We start from the raw sequence: 14,202 nt of genomic DNA on the forward strand, positions 1-14,202 counted from the left end.
TTCTTCCTTAATACATCTTTGAACCTTATGGTTTTTCTAGTTCTCATTGGGGAACAAGAAGTAACACAAAGTTAAAATTAGTAATTAATAGACAGAGGAGAGTTTGAGCACTCCAAAGGACTTCCCTTGGACTTCTGAAAGTCCATAAAGGATAGGATCACAGGAGGGTTAGACTTGGCCTAAGAAAGAAATTTAGAGTCCTTCTGGACCAATTGATGAGGAAAATGGGACCAGGGAAGTTAAATGACCTGTCCAATGTTGAACAATATGTAGCAGGAGTAAATGCTTAAAGGACCTCAAAGGCATCTGAACCAACACTTTACTTTTACAGATGAGGAACCTGATCTCCAGAAATGATATGGGATCTTTTCAAGGACAATGTATATAATAAGTGGGTAAGCTGTGACTAAAACATATGTTTTCTGGATCCAAATTCAGACTTGGATCACCAATTTATTCGAATTGAGGATTAGGAGGGAGGCTTATTCAAATGAGCAAAACATTAGTAATGCATATTTTGTTGTTGCTATTCAGTCTTTTAAGTCATGTCTGATTCTTTATGATCCCACTTCAAGCTTTCTTGGCAAAGACACTGGAGTGTTTTGCAGATGAAGAAACTGAGGCAAACAGGGTTAAGTGACTGCAAAAGAAAGTACTTGAATGAAATTAAAATAGAGACAGATGCACCCAAAGAGAAGGGAGAGAGACAGAGAGAGATGAGACAGAGACAAAGAGTCAGAGACAGAGACAAAGAGTCAGAGACAGAGACAAAGAGTCAGAGACAGAGACAAAGAGTCAGAGACAGAGACAAAGAGTCAGAGACAGAGACAAAGAGTCAGAGACAGATAGAAACAGAGAGATAGGCAGAGACAGAGAGAGACATAAAGACATGGAGACAAAGAGATTGGGAGAGAGAGAGACAGAAATATGTACTGAAGGAGGGGAGAAGGAGAAAGAAAGAGAGACAAAGGGAGAGAGAGACAGAGACAGTGAAAGACAGTGTGAAAGAGAGAACACCAAAAAACAGATCTAAGAAGAAAGTGCATTCCGGTCATGTTATGAATCAGGAAAAGAGAGAAGACCAATGCGACTAAATTGTCAAGTCTAGGAAGGGGAATAATGTCTACTGAGACTAGAAAGATAAATAGGAACCAGGACTTTAATAACTAAACTTAGAAGTTTATATTTTGTTCCTGAGACAGTAAGAGAGAAGTAGAGCTGGATGAGTAGGAGAGTCACATGATCAGATTTATGTTTAAGGAAAATAACTTTGATAGCTTTGTGTAGAATGGCCAAGAGGGGAGAGAGACTGTAGGCAGGGAGATCAGTTGGGAGGTTATTGCAATAAATCTGGGCAAGAAATGATGGGACCTGAAATTAGACCAAAGTTTTACAAGTAGAGAGAAAGAGTTGGATTTAAAAGATATTATAAAGGTAGAATAGGTAAGATTTAGCAACTGGCTAAATATATGGGTGAGGAAAAATGAGGAGTTCTGGAGAATGCCCAGATTGCAAATCTAGGAGGGTTGGAGGAAAAAGATAGGAAAGTTTGGAAAAAAGAAGGGCAAAGAGCAAACATAAAAGAGTTCATTTTGGGATGTAATGATTTTAGGATGCCTCCAGGTCATGCAGTGTGAAATGTTCCATCATTTTCTCTACATTTCCCCAAGTAAAGAAACTGAAAGAGATTTTTTAAGGTCCCTTCTTTCTAGGTCTAAAATTTAGGGTGGAGAAGGAGGAGAGAAAGGAAGAGAAAGAGGGAGAATAAGAAGGAGGAGGGGGAGAAAGAGAAAGGAGGAGGGGAAGGAAAAGTACTTATATAGAGGTTTAAGATTTTAATTATTTCACTATTATCTTATTTGATCCTCACAATGACCCTGGGAAGTTCTATAATTATCCCAAGTTTACAGATGAGAAAACTGAGGCAGACAATGACTAGATAGCTTGCTCAGCTTGCAATATAGATAGTAAGCGAGGGGAATCTGTCAGAAGATGGATTTGGACTTAGGTCTTTGTGTGTGTACAGATACCGAGTTCTCTCTACTATAGCAATTAGATGCCTCTAAGTAGGTTTGCTAAAGTCAGTTTCTTTGAAATTTATTTTTATCAAAAAAGGAATCAATTGTCTGTAAATTCTCAACTTCTGGTTTCTTATTGGTAAAAAAATAAGGCATTCTAGTTATAAATCTATGACCTTTTATAGTAGTTCAGCAGAAAGGTGATGAAGGTCTATTCTAGAATAATGGATATATAAGATAGTGCTATTTCATTGATATAGGGATCTCCAAGATAAGGAAAATTTCTATATTACTATAGGTGGGCATTTTCTCAGTAGCTTGTAGTTATCTAAGGTACAGAGAAGTTAAGGTTCAAAACTGGTCTGAATCAGAAACAGGATTGAAACCAGGTTCCAATCCTACATCAAATACATTTTGCAGTGTCTGGACAAATCACTTTTATCAGCCTCAGTTTCTTTATTTGTACCTCCATGATCTTTTAAGATCTCTTCCAACTCAAAAACGATTACCTTATGATCTTTGTGGCTCAGAGGCTGACTCTCTTCTCTAGCTGCTTTTGCCATGAGCCTGGAGAGAAAGAAATGGACACGAGAAATGTGGAGAAATAAACCGATTGAATACTGAGAGAAAGGAGGTTGGGATAAGCCTGATCTTATAAATCTGTGGGTTGAAAACCTGAAATAAGCAGTGGAGCCCAAAAGAAGGAGGCTGTCATGTATCCAGGATTTTTGAATTGAGGATTAGTAAAGTATATTCACAGAATCACATATCTCCTCCATCCTAGGATGAAGCTCTGATTGACGAAATGGATTCTTCCTCTGTGTTTCAGGAACTTCACCCCCTAAAAGCATTAAACAAACCCCTGACACTCACGTGAATCCTGGAAATGGGAAATGTCATGATTCCTCACCCATGTGTGTGCAGGTGTGCATAGCCTCCCCAGAATTGATTCTCTTTCCTCATGGGGCTGAATCCATCAGGAAATGGACCAGGTTGAAAGCCTGGAGTTCCATTTGACTTTCTTCACTCTTAAATGAAAATCTGACACAATATTGAGATTGTATTCACCCAGGGTTTCAGGGAGAATTCTGTTTAATATATTATATGCTAATAGAAGTACAAGTGTCATCTAAGTGGGTCATGTTCTAGTTGGGAGAGCTTAGTTTGCTCTTTTTAAAGGTTTTTCATGCAGTGAACCTTAGAATAAAACTAGGCTGTGTGACTAGAATACCAATAGTTGTGGAAAAGAATGAGGGAAGTAGAAAGAGAGAAACAGAAGGGAGAGAGAGAGAAGAGAGAGAAGAGAGAGAGAGAAGAGAGAGAGAAGAGAGAGAGAGAGAGAGAGAGAGAGAATGAGAGAGAGAGAGAGAATGAGAGAGAGAGAGAGAGAATGAGAGACAGAGAGAGAATGAGAGACAGAGAGAGAATGAGAGACAGAGAGAGAATGAGAGACAGAGAGACAGAGAGAGACAGAGAGGCAAAGAAAGACAGAGACAGAGATATGGAGGCAGAGAAAGACATAGAAAAAGAGACAGACTGAGTTTACTCAGCCTATAAGATGGGAGAAAGAACCTCCCAAAGGACAGCCTATTCTCACCAAACCAGCCAGGCAGGCAAGAAGGCATGGTGAAGAATGTCAGACCAGTGTCAGTTCACCTGAATTCAAATCCTCGTGGCTATCAACAGTTCTGTGTTAGAGTGTGAGAAATTTGCACTCATGGGGCTAGAATCTGAATTCTACTTCTGTCCTTGATTACTTTGGTGGCTCCAGGTGAGTCAATTTACTTTGGTCTTAATTTCTTCAGATGTGAAATGAGGGACTTGGAGCATATGTACACTAAGATTCATTCCAGTTCTAAATCCATGTCCCTGTGATCTTGTGTGACCATAGGTAAGTGCTTTCATTCTTATCTTCAGTTCCCAAATCTGGAAAATGGGCATAATAGTAGTACTTAAATAACACTCAAAAGTTTATAATATGCAATACATATATTTTCTCACCTTATCTTTACAACCATCTCGTGAGGGAGGTACTACTTTATTCCATATTACAGAGAAGTAAAATAAAACTGAGGGAGAATTACATGACTAAATTTTTGTAAATATTTGAGACAGGATTAGAACTAGATTCTCTTGACTCTAAATCTAGCACTCTACCATTGCCAAGTTTCCCCCCTTAGGGCTTAAAACAATATTGCCTGAAAGCTTTTAATTGCTGTATATTTGTTAATAATTACTATCAGCTGTACTACATTGTTCTTTTTGTTCCCTATTGTTCTTTTCATTACTCCTCTTATAACTCATAAAAATAATTTACCTTCATGCATATATTATATAAATTGTATATATAATTTTGTACAAATAATATATTATATAATATGCCTATTGTGTTATATGTAACATAAAAATTGTAAATAAATTGCTTATATATAACATTACTATAATAACAGGAAAGAAAATATGAAATAAAATAAAGTTCTGTCTTTGGAACATGAATATGCTGGTAAACGGTTAACTATCAGCTTTTGAAAAAAGAAAATGTTTATATGTTAAATTTAATCTTTGTTTATCAATATCTCCTCTATCACTTTCTTAATCTGGACAATCAATAAAACAATAAATCAAGTTCTGATTTGTAGCATGTGTAGCATTTGCTTAATTTATGGGGTGTAAATTATGACACTGAAAATTTAACAACTGGTTCTTGTGAGCTGGTTCAAGCATACTTTTGCTTTGGGTTCATGGCTCTGATGAATAATAGCATTGTGGTCATGGGCAATGTATGTGATCTTTCATTGCCTGAGGAAAATTTTTAGATCTGTAAGCCAAAGATTAGTATTTTTGTGTATCAGTACAGGGAATTTAGACACTGGGAATATACTACTTCATTTAAATTACAGATCTAAACACTTCCTTTTCCCATTAGCCAAAAACAAATAATCAAACAAAATTGTTGTAATAGAGATAGGGATTATGGGAATAGTAGTAGTAAATGATTATATTGATGGTGGCAGTGGTGGTGATGATGATAATAGTAGTCAAATTAGCCATAATGTCTTGGTATTGATGAATTTGTTACAACACATACAGCATATAAGAGTTATCATTTCTCCTTCAGGTCACAGATCTTTCTCTTTTATGTCTCATTCCAATACAATGGACTACATAACAGACCTTTTATTTTGTCCTCTCTCCCTCCCTCACTTCCTACTTTTCTTCCTTCCTTCCATTCTTCCTTCCTTCTTTCCTTTCTCTCTAGTCTTCTCCCTCCCTCCCTCCCTCTTCCCTCCTTTCTTCTTTTTTTCCTTCCTTCTTTCCTTCCTTCCTCTCTATGCATTATGGTATATCCAGATACTCTCTGTTTCTTTATGATCTAATTTATATTAATGATAACAAGAATAGTAGTAGGAGTATTCATATAGCACTTTAAGGCCTGCCAATTATTTTACACATACTAGTTGATATTTTAAAAGAGAAGGCATCTGGGGCAGCTAGGTGGTGCAATGGATAGAGCACCAGCCCTGAATTCAGGAGGACCTAAATTCAAATCTGGTCTCAGACACTTAACACTTCCTAGCTGTGTGACCCTGGGCAAGTCACTTAACCCCAGCCTCAGAAAAAGAAAAAAATAAAATAAAATAAAAGAGGAGGCATCTAATAAATTTCACTAGACTGGGACATACACAAAAATTAAGAACCTGAATTAATGGAAGCTAGCTTTCCTATCCTGGAGAAGAAAAGGTTTGAGGGAAGTTGAAGGGAGTGGTGGAAAATAGCTCACTTCAAGTATTGAAAAGGCAGATTTTGACAAAAAGAGTTGAGCTGTCATGTTGACTTCTGGATGGTAGAGCCAAGATGGTAGAGTAAAGCCAGGAAGGTGATGGAGCTCTTCCAGTTTCCCTCAAAAACCACATGAAACCAAGTCTCTGAACAGAGTCTGATGGAATGAAACCACTCTCCAGCTCAAGACAGACTGGAAAAACTTCAAGAAAGGTCAATATCACTGGGGTGAAAAGGGTGTTTTGCCCAACTGAGAGATCCAGGGAAAGCCAGTGAAAAGATCTTAAATAGCAAATCATCAATTAAGAGCCTCAATCCTGGCTCACTAGAGGAGCAAATCAGTGGGGCAGCTTCCAGACCCAGCTCAGAAGGCAAACTTGTAGAAACAAACTGTTTCCTAAAAAGATTAGGCAAAGATTATTGCAAACATAACAGTCCCCTAAGCTCAAAGGCAAAGCTCAGAACTGCATGAAAGTTTGGGACAGCATTCCCCCTTACTCAGGAGCAGAATTCAATGTTAAAAGTAAAAAGAGGAAATACGAAAAGAACAAGAAAGAAAATGAGCAAGGAACAGAAAAGAACATTGACCACAGGAAACTACTATGGTGACAGGAAGACCAAACAAAAATTGAGATGAGCACAAATTGTTCACAGAAGAAATATCAAATGTGATATGAATTGATCTCAAGCCCAATGTGTCTTCTTGAAAGTACTCATAAAAGACCTTAAAAGGCAAATAAGAGAGGTAGAAGTAAAATGAAAATGAAAATGAGAGATATGTATGAGAGAGTCAACAGCTTGGAAAGGGAAGGGAAAAATTGTCTGAAGAAAACAACTCCTTAAAAAATACAATTGGCTAAATGCAATTAAAAGAACACTGAAGAAAATACCACTTGCAAAAGTAGAATTAGCCAAATAGAAAAAGAGATACAAAAGATAACTGAAAAAATCACATATTAAGAACTAGACTAGAGTAAATGAAAGCTAATGGCTCTGTGAGATATCAAGTCAGTCAAACATACTAAAAAGATAAAAAATGGAAGAAAATGTGAAATACCTTATTGTAAAAATATCCAGTCTGGAAAATAGATACAGAAGAAGCAAATTAAAAATAATTGCCCTACTTGAAGGTCATGAGCCAAAAAAGATCCTGGATAGCATTCTTCAAGAGATCATTAAGGAAAACTTTCCCCAAATTCCCCAAACACTGAAAGAACCCACTGATCACCTTAAAAAGAGATTCCACAAAGAAAACCTCAAGGGGCACTGCTAGATTGCTCAGTGGATAAAGCACCAGCCCTGAAGTCAGGAGAACCTGGGTTTAAATCTGGTCTCAGACATTTAATACTTCCTATCTGTATGGCCCTGGGCAAGTCACTTAACCCAACTGACTCAGCATAAAAAAAAGTAAAGAAAAGGAAAAGAAAACCCCAAGGAATATTGTTGTGAAACTCCAGAACTACAATCTTGAGGAAAATATACTACAGGCTTTCAGACAAAAACAATATTAAGGAGCAACAGTTTGGATTACTCAAAGTGTGCCAGCTTCTACAAAAGAGGGTTGGAGGACCTGGAATATCATATTATGGTAGGCAAAGGACTTAGGGTTACAACCAAGAAATAACTACCCAGCAAGACTCAGCATCATCTTTCAGGAGAGGTGATGGGTATTCAAAGAAATAAGAGATTTTCAATCATTTCTATTGGAAAAAAAAAAAACAGAACTAAACAGAAAATTTAATGCATAAGCACAGATCTCAAGAGAACCATAGAAAAGTAAACAGGGAATATATATATATATATATATATATATATATATATATATATATATATATATATATATATATTAATGATCAAATTATTTACATCCCTAGATGGGAAAACAATATTTGTAATTCTTGAGAACTGTAGCTATCACTGGGACAGATAGAAGGGGGCATAACATGGACAGATGGTGTGATTGTGGATGGACTCTGATGTGATATATTAAAGAAAAATACATTAAAAGGTGGAAAAAGGTCTGTACTGGAAAAAGGGGAAATAGAGGTGTAATGGGACAATTAGATCACATGAAGAGGTGCAAGAGACCTATTACAATGGAGGAAAAGAAGAGAGAAGGATAAACATTGAAGCTTGATCTCATCAGTTTTGTCTCTAAGAGGGAATAATTTAATCATTCAGTTGGGTATAGAAATTTATCTAATCCTATAAAGATGTAGAAAGAGAAAGAGCAAAGAAAAGGAAGGGGCAGGATAGAAGGGTAGAAATACTAGGGGAAAAAGTAAGAGAAAGGGGAAAGGGGTGATAGAAGGTAATGTAGTGGATGGAGTGAGTAAAAACACTATTAAAGACAGGGTGGAAAGAGAACAAATATGTATAGGGAGAAAATCGGAGCTGGTAATCATAACTGTGAATGAAAATGGGATGAATTCTCCCATAAAATGGAAGCAAATAGTAGAATGGATTAAAAACCAGAATCCTACCATATGTTGTTTACAAGAAATACATTTGACACAGAATAAAGGTAAAAGACTATAACTGAATTTACTATGCTTCAGCTGAAGTAAAAAAAAAAAAAAGCATAGGTAGCAATTCTGATCTCAGATAAAATAAAACTAAAAATAGGTCTTATTAAAAGAGATAAAGAAGGAAAATACATCTTGATAAAGAGTACCATAAACAATGAAGTAGTAATGATATGAAACCTATATGCACTAAGTGGTAGAGCAGCCAAATTCCTAGAAAAGTTTTTAAGCCAGTTATAGGAAGAAACAAATAGCAAACCTATATACTAGTAGGGGATCTCAAACTTACCCTCTCAGAATCTGACAAATCTAAGTTACTTTACAATCCTTAACCTCAATTTACCCATCTATAAAATAGGATTAGTGATATGTGTAGTACCTTACAAGTATCACAACTACCTTGTGATATTCAAATGACATAGTATATATAAAAAGTGCTTTTCAAGATTTAAAGTATAATATAACAGGCCCTGATATTAGGCTCTGCCAAATGAAGTCAGTTGTTATTGACTCTTTCCTAGAGGAACTGCAACAATGAGAGCTCCTTGTCTGGAGTCCTTAACTCCTTGTTCATCTTTTCTTGAAATCTGATGCATACCTTTGAACCTTGACAGTATGATCATATATTTAAAACTAGACAAAAGAACAAGGTAAAACTTAGTGAGTATCTAACTCAACTCTCATTTTACAGAACTGAAGCGGAGAGAGGTGAAGTAATTCACCAGAAGTCATAAGACAGAGATAAAAACAAGCCATGAACCTAAGTTTCCAGAGTCCAAATACAGTGTTGTTTCCATCACACTACCTTGACATGATGTAGACCTGGTGATGACTTTGAAGGAACCTATGTCTCAGGTATGAATGTTTACCTCCTGTACTATTAAGCTCTGATTTGTTCTAAACCTTGGTTGCTGACTGTTGACATTAGCTGTCTCAGGCTAACGTGTATTAAATATCTTGTCCTACTTGAACAAATTGGCAGGCTCAGTAAGTATCTCTGTTTTATGGCTGAGCTGGCAGACACATCAGTTAGCATTATTGTGTAAGGTGCTGCCCCTTTTGTGTGTTGGCAATTTAGTTTCTGAAAGAGAAAGAATATTTGCGTAAAGTAACTAATAAAAATCAGCTTGAGAACAACACAACCTTTTAGATAAAATGTTGAGGAGAGACACAGACTGTTCTGAGGACCTGGAATAGTACTTCCCTTCAAATGAAAGGCTTGAGAGGACCTGTTTGAAAGCAGAACAATGTCTGAATTAATGATGGCTGCAGGGAATTGTGGTCCATTTGTATGTAACTGTGTTCAGTTTTTAAAGGTTATAACAGAGGCATAGTAAATCAAACAAATGTTTGGGGACATTGGAAAGATTATAAGACTGCTTGGATTAAACTTGAAAGAAAGACAGTTGGTCTCAAATCATATCAAGGATTGGTTACTGCTTATGAAAAAGCTCTGGTTTGAGGTATTAGAAGACCATCTGGAATGAGAAGGTTCTTTAAAAGCCATTTCATCCAACTTCCCTAATTTATAAAATAAAAATCTGTAAATCCAAAGACTTTTTACTTTTTACTTCATAAAGTCACTTCCATATCACGGGGTCTTCAAATACTTAAACAGGGCTGCATCATTCTTTTTAAGTCATCTCTCTTGAAGGCTAACTATCCTCCATTTCAATAGTAGATTGTTGCACAGTCAAATATATTCTGGACATCTTTCTCTGGTTTCTCTTTCTCTACTCATTCATTTTTCTCCCTGTTGTCATAGTGACAAAAGCCAGCATCAGAAGCAATGTAGTTATGGCTGGCAGGCAGCTGATGTTAGGGAGCAAATAGGATATTCTTTAGTGCAAGGGTCAGTGAACTATAACCATAGGGCCAAATCTGCCTATTGCCTGTTTTTGCATGATCAGTAAGCTAAGAATGGATTCTATATTTTAAATACAATAGAGGGCAAACTATCTTTGATTCTCAAATATAGGGAGGTAATGGAAGGAGGAATAAAAATTTTGGAATTGAAAATTTTACAAAAATGAATATTGAAAACTATCTTTACATGGAATTTTAAAAATATCATAGTATTTTGTAAAGCAAGCAAACAAACAAAAAACAAAAAACAAAAAAACAAAAAAAATAAAAACCTATAAAAACCTGTGATTAAAAAAAAAAAAGTTGTTAAGTAGAATACCACCCTGCATCTTATTCCATATGAAAGAGTTAAGATAGCTGGGGCATGTTCTCTGTTGTGATTTCAAGCTTGGGGCAGGTTTTGTTTAATTATTCCCTTGTCATTAGCCATTTATTTTCTGTGGTGGCCAGGGTTCCATAAAGTACAATAGTGGCTAGATATATGCATGTGAGATCTCTAGGAACCAAACATTTTTATAAGGGCTTTATCTATATGGAGGGAAAAGTCAATCAATTCAAATTCCTCAGTTACAGAGACATAACTAAGGTATTTTGACAGAGAAATCTCAGGGTCCTGGAATTAAGAAGGCAATGACAGAAGTTTCTTTCTTTCTTTCTTTCTTTCTTTCTTTCTTTCTTTCTTTCTTTCTTTCTTTCTTTCTTTCTTTCTTTCTTTCTTTCTTTCTTTCTTTCTTTCTTTCTTTCTTTCTTTCTCTCTTTCTCTCTTTCTCTCTTTCTTTCTCTCTTTCTCTCTTTCTCTTTCTTTCTCTCTTTCTCTCTTTCTCTCTTTCTCTCTTTCTCTCTTCTTCTCTCTCTCTCTCTCTCTCTCTCTCTCTCTCTCTCTCTCTCTCTCTCTCTCTCTCTCTCTCTCTCTCTCCCTCTCTCTCTCTCCCTCTCCCTCTCCCTCTCTCCCTCCCTCCCTCTCTTTCTTTCTCTTTCTTTCTCCCTTGTTCCCTCCCTCCGTCCCTTCCTTCCTTCCTTCCTTCCTTCCTTCCTTCCTTCCTTCCTTCCTTCCTTCCTTCCTTCCTTCCTTCCTTCCTTCCTTCCTTCCTTCCTTCCTTCCTTCTTTCCTTCTTTTTAAAAAAGGTGAGATTATTTTGGGTTAAACTGAAGTAATGGTCAGTGGTCATGGAAGTGCCTGTTAAACTCAAACTTTTGTGTTTTTGTGAATCATTTATGAATTGGCTTCTCTATGCAATTAGACCATTGATTTGTTAGAGCAAAGGTCAAAAATCAATAGGGAATTAGAAGGTAAAGCTGTGTGACCATAGGCAAGCTGCTTAACTTCTCAGTGCCACCGTCAGGCAACTCTCTGAGAACATCCATTATGGATATCCAATTTAGGGTCAGATCTGTAGAAGTGGGGGGAATTACAGTTCTATATGAGACAGAGAAGGAAAGAAAGAGAGGGAAGAGAGAGACAGAGAAAAGAGAGAAAGAGAACAGAGAGACAGATACAGACACACAGAGAATAGAGAAAGAAGGAGACATAGAAAAGTGAGATATAAAATGAGAACTAGAGAGAGAGACAGAGACAGAGAGATACAGAGAGAGATACAGAGAGAGACAGAGACAGAGAGAGAGATACAGAGAGAGAAATACAGAGAGAGAGAGAGAGAGAGAGAGAGAGAGAGAGAGAGAGAGAGAGAGAGAGAGAGAAAGATAGAGAGGGGTGAAGAGAGAGAAAGAGATAGACTCAGATAGAGAGGGAGAGCAGCTCTGCAATCAGTGGCCTGTAATGCAGCAAGAACATTGACAGATCCTCCTGGGTATCATCCCAATTTATCTAAAGAAGTTAGGGAGGAAATAAGTCTCCATCATCATTTATTGTTAGTCTGATTTCTAGCTGTATCTTTCTCACAAATGTCAGAACTAAAGATGGGGGAGCACAGGACATCATTGCTGATTCTAAATAATTAAATACTAATAAGAAAATGAAATTAATAAGGTTAGCTGTCTACTCTGAATGAACTTGAGCATTTCAAGACATTCACAATCAGGTTCTTTCCACTGAGCAGCTCCATATAATTTGGGGGGCAGGAAGTTAATTGGGGGATGGCTTAGGCCATGGGGATTCTGAAGAGAAAATCTGAAGAAGCTAGAAGACCCAGATGGGACCTATTGCATACAGCAAAGGGGATCTTGGGACTTACTTCACCCAATTATTTTCTTTTGCTCTTTATTACTGTGATAGCTTTATCCAGCTACTTATTTTATTGACTGTGCTTTAGTCCATTTGGCTGCTAAGTCACAAAAAATGATTAGCATTTAATTCCCCTCTTGTATTTGTATTTCAGTTATGGTTAAGAGATTATGACCAAGATTTCTTTAAAGCTCCTCTATGGAGATCAGAGGCCCCTAAAAATGTGATTTTTTTTCTAATTGCCCAAGGGGAAGTGCCTTCTTTTCCTTCCCAGTAGAATACTCAATCATTCAAGAGGGATTTATTAAAATATCAGCCCTTCATCAGGCCCTGGGGATAAAAAAGACATTTTTTGTCCTCAAGGTGCTTATTCAGCATTGGAGTGGGGAACAATAGAGATAGGACTTGTACCTATAATTTTTTTTATTTTAGAGAGGTTCTGAGGAGGAGACTTCTTCATAAACTCCAGGAATTAAGAAATTTAATGCAGGGAAAGGGTAAAGGAATAAATACTTATTAAGCACTTACCATGTTCCAAGTGCTTTTACAAATATTGTCTCATTTGATGAAATTGAATTCTGACCCCTCCTTAAGTCACCTTGTTTGGCTCAGCCCTACAGATGCAGCAGATGTTAGTGCTCCAAATTTCATAGGTTCATAGTGTAATGCCAGAGAAACTGAGGCAAGACAGAGGTTAGGGTTTTTAATATTTTAATAGTGGAGAGTTTTGATTACTTGGCTGGATGGGACTCTTGTCCCAAAGCACCCAGCATCCAGCAATTACTTCCAGAGACTTTTATAGGGGTCCAACTATCAGGGAAACAAGGGCAAGGGGGTAGAAACATTTAGTAAGTCATAATTTCAGAAAAGTTCATAAATTCTGATAAGCTGGGGGTGAAGAGGAGACAGGAAGTCTGGGCCAGAAAAATAGAGGGTGTCATCTAGGTATTTGAGATAAGCCATCTAGAATTTTATGACTTTTTGGAGTTGCAAAACAGCTATAATTCTCTCAGTCCTAATGGACAAGAAGGAGGGGACATAGCATACTAACTCAGGGAAACTGAGATATTATAATTCAGGGAAACTGAGGCAGAAAAACTGAGGTATTTCAATAGAATGAGAACTAGAAGAGACTTGAAAAACTGTCTCAGAGTAAGAATCTTTTTTTTTCTTTTTTACCTTCTAGACTCCTTTGGCTACCTGGACAAGTCTTTTAAGTCTTTGGAGAAAAGGCTAAAATTATGATGTGTTCCCCTCCCCCCCAAAATAAGTTCACAGAATCTGGTTCTCAACTTTAAGTTGAGAACCATTACTAATAGACAATAAGGTTATTGTTTTAGAATTGAAAGGGACTTAATATGCTCATTTAAAGAAAGTATAATATAGCTGAGTCATAGACAGGGAGCCCATCTTGGCTCTGCTCCATACTTCCTATGTGACCTTCAAGCAAATCACTTAATATTTCTGGAATTTAGTTTACTCCTCTGTAAAATTGGGAATTGAATAAGACTAGATAACTTCCAAGGTCTCTTCTAGCCCTAAAATTATCATTTTAACTAGTTCCACCCCCTCATTTTATAGGTGGTGAAACTGAAGGCCTGGGAAGGGCGGTAGAATTAAGAATTGAACTAAGGTTCTTGAAGCACCTAATCCAATGTTCTTTCTATTACACACCATTATCTTCTTTGGATAGATCCCAAGTTGAACTTAACCTGTTTCTGTATTCAGATTGCATCTGGGTTCAATTATCCTCTATGAGTCCATGTTGAAACTTCATAGCACGATGGCCTTCACTATGCTGAAAGCCTTGGATTTGTTGATTTGCACCATT

This window comes from Sminthopsis crassicaudata, chromosome 3, assembly GCF_048593235.1.
Source record: "Sminthopsis crassicaudata isolate SCR6 chromosome 3, ASM4859323v1, whole genome shotgun sequence".
Taxonomy (NCBI): domain Eukaryota; kingdom Metazoa; phylum Chordata; class Mammalia; order Dasyuromorphia; family Dasyuridae; genus Sminthopsis; species Sminthopsis crassicaudata.